Raw genomic sequence first — 3,367 nt, forward strand, 5'->3', positions numbered from 1 at the left:
TGGGGGTTCCGCCGATCTTCCTACTCGTTGTGGTGAGTGGCTGGTGCCCAGGTGTGGGGTGATTAAAGAAGGGATAAGGTACATGAAGAATACTCTTTGAGAACGAAGGCTGGAAACCCGCTGGACAGGGTGAGAGGGTGGAGGTGGCTCCAGAGCTGCTGCAGATCTTCTGGAGGTGCTGTGGGCCATTACACCTCGCAGTCTTGGAGGAGAGCCAGCTTTGCTGGGAGTGGACATTATAGACGTATCTATGCTGTTGTTTCACCAGGGTGGAGTCCAGGAGAGATGTTTTAATTTGAAACTAGCGACAAAGAAATGGGCAGTTCAAGATCTGGCCCAGCCTGGGACCATGACAGTGATCCCCCAGCCAGCATGTTGAGGGGGTTTTGTAACTTTTTTCCCCATCTATTGTTGTTGACCTAGCAGTTCTTACTTAGGTGGTGGCTGTATGTCAGTTTTCATTTTCCAAGACCTTTATTGGCCACCTAGGCCTTACGTCCATCCCCTGAGCAGGGGGCAGCATTATCTGCCTTTAGATGCATGATGCCATTAGACCTGCCAGCCTGGTGTCTGGCTCCTCCAAATAGCTGGCACTCGGATAATGGGAGACAGCCTGAGCTTGCTGCAACAGCTGGTGCCAGCCAGCCCTTCAAGGACTGGTGCCAGCAGCAGGAGGAGTGTGCCAGGGCCTGCTCATCAAACAGACCGGCAGCCAACCCATGGCTGCCTCTGTGGGACAAAGGGAAAAGCAGCAGAGCAAGTCCTTCTTGACATGGCACCTCTTGGGAAAGACAGGCGGGTGTCTTTTGGAAGAGGATGCAAGCTGGAGGATGAAGAGCTGGCTCTTACAGGTAGGTAGGTCCTGGTGGTTTCAGTAAGTGGCCTTCCCTCCCTGCTCCACTTTCCCAGCTCTTGGGTGAGATGGGATACCTGCCTTTGGGAAGCACTCAAGACTTGCCAATTATCACAGAAGCAAAGGTTATTTTGGGGTCTGCCCTTAGCTGCTTCTTCACCTTCTAGAAGTGTTTTTTTGCAGGGACATGGGTGTGTGTGCTCATGAGGTGCTTCTGGTGCTCCTTTTCCTCTCAAGGCACAGTCTCACTCTTCCCACAGGTTGTTAGGCAGCCTCCTAATAAGTGATGTGACCAGCATATCTCTCATGTAATTTTCTTCCTTCCACTGGAAAAATAGTTTGTGTTCTTCAAATAAATAATAAACATCTTTAATTCTTGTCTACGGTGTGATTATTTTCATTACCGACAGTGAGGACAGAATTCTTTGAGTAGGAATTGGAGAGAGGGACCATGAACCATCAATCCCACGGGAATTTCTTTCATAGATTTCAGACTAGTTCCTAAGAAAGTGTTTAGTATAGTTTTCTGCAAAGATGTGCTTGAAGCTGGTGTGAGATATTTCTGCAGCTCAGAATGAAAATGTTTTCCCAGCATCACTGGTGCAGCCTGGGCATGGCTCTGTGGCTGCTCTAAAGGCACAGACAACATTCATGGATCTGACTGCATTCGATGGGCAGTCAACAGGGAGTGTGGAGGAAAGGTTTGGTATGAACACAAATCAAAATAAAGATGCAAGTGGGGATCCTACTTTAAAGTCCATACAAACACCTCAAAAGTAATTTTTATTTTTCCCACAGCCAGTGGGTATTTCTGGGGTACATATACTTGGCAGAGGCTGGGCTTTAGCCTCGTGCCTTATCCAAGCAGTGAGCATCTATGACTCTGAGGGAATGTGTAGAGGATCTGGGGCTGGAGCATTCCTCCAGTGTTGTCTCTGGCACTGTCTAATGTAACTCATCTGAGGTTTTTGGTGATATTGAGTCTCCTATTCTCTCCTGCTTGTGCCTTCCTACCTACCAGCTCTTGGATAACTTGCTGCCCCCCCTTGCCACCTTCAATATCCATGCTGCTGGAGTTCTAACCCTGGAGCTCCTGCTCTCCAGGTGAGTGCTGATCCGTGGGTGAAGAACTGGGTGTCTATGTTTTCAGGTCCAATGCTGCCTGCTCAGAGGATGGCAGCTAGATTGATATCCCCAGGGATCAAGGCTGAGAGATCATTTATGTCCTTTTGGGGCTACCAGGGATGCAGAAGGGAAGGGAATCCCTTCAAGGCCATCAAGGCTCTGTTGGGATGTAACACTAAAGAAGAGTTTTAGATTGATAAAGTGAACATATGTGTTGTGTTTGGCATCAGTTTGGAGGATGTGGCTCACCCTTTGCCACTGTCCCTCTTTGGTGGATTATCTTTGGATATAGAGGCCCTATAGCTGCTTTGCACTGTGGGATGTGGTGTGCTTGGAGGTCCCACATGAGGATCTCAATAGCAAGGGCAGGGGTTTTGGCCCTTTAGAAACCACAGTGGCTAATTTTTTCCAGGGAATGTCTTGGAAGACCAACAATACGAAAATGATATGAAGCAGGTGAATATCACATTTATTTTATAAAGTTTATGTCCCTACAAATAATCCCTATTTGGCAGAGGCAGCCAGAAGCCATCACAAGTGCTTTTATTGCAGGATGGCACAATTTGCATGTTTGCCATGTGAACACACTACAAAACTGCTGTCTGTTAGAGCCTTGGTTTTGAGATGAATACTAAATTTTTTGTAATGCAGACATAAGAAATTGTATAGCCATGTTTGTAATTAAATAGTCATTATTGCTGCTCAAATCAGTTGTCACACCTGACATAATAATTGCTCCAAATTTTTTCCCATTTTTATTTTATATTAAGTAATAAGTGAACAGTAAGGTTTTACATAGTATTCAATGAATCTGGTATTCTGGATGATTTTAGAAAATAATTTTGTTTACTGTCTGCTTTTATTTGCTGGATTGCTGGTTGGTCAGTTAAGCCTCCTCTCCTTGGGGCAGTGCCAGGGCTGTTGTACTGGTGATATTTAGCAAGTCCAGTGGGATGTTGCTGGGGAACACACAGAAAGGTAAGGTCAAGCCTTCTCAACCTTGACAGCAAGTAGTTTCTCTTTGGGGAAAGCAGTTCTTAATGCAGAGGCTGCAGCTTTGCTTTATTTCTCTTGATTCTATTATTCAGACAGTTTTTCTACCTGGCAAACTCCTCCAAAACTGAAGAAATAGCCAACAACCAAACAGTTAAGAGAAATATCAAAATAAAATATTTCTGATAGATTTCATAAAGTATGAGTTATAGCAGAAAAAATTATTTTTGATTAAATATATTGTACTCAATTCTTCAATCCAGTAATGTATTTTTATTTATCTGAAAAGATTTAAGATGGCCCCAACTGCTTGGATGGCATGTAGGAAGCATTTCAGTTTGACAGAAGCTTGAATTGATTACTTTTCTGAGGGAGGGAAAAAAAAGGAATTTTATT

At 44.7% G+C, this 3,367-nt stretch overlaps 1 long non-coding RNA gene across 1 annotated transcript in view; it reads left to right on the top strand.

The window, feature by feature from the left end:
* The window catches only part of LOC107207868, an 8,020-nt gene extending 6,833 nt beyond the window's left edge, over positions 1-1,187 (top strand). Inside the window, exon 4 of the long non-coding RNA XR_001522988.3 lies at positions 1-1,187. This exon is cut by the window's left edge and continues 323 nt beyond it. This is a non-coding gene — a long non-coding RNA (uncharacterized LOC107207868).
* Positions 1,188-3,367: the final 2,180 nt, after the last annotated feature.

The sequence above is a fragment of the Parus major genome, chromosome 8 (genome assembly GCF_001522545.3).
Source record: "Parus major isolate Abel chromosome 8, Parus_major1.1, whole genome shotgun sequence".
Lineage (NCBI taxonomy): Eukaryota > Metazoa > Chordata > Aves > Passeriformes > Paridae > Parus > Parus major.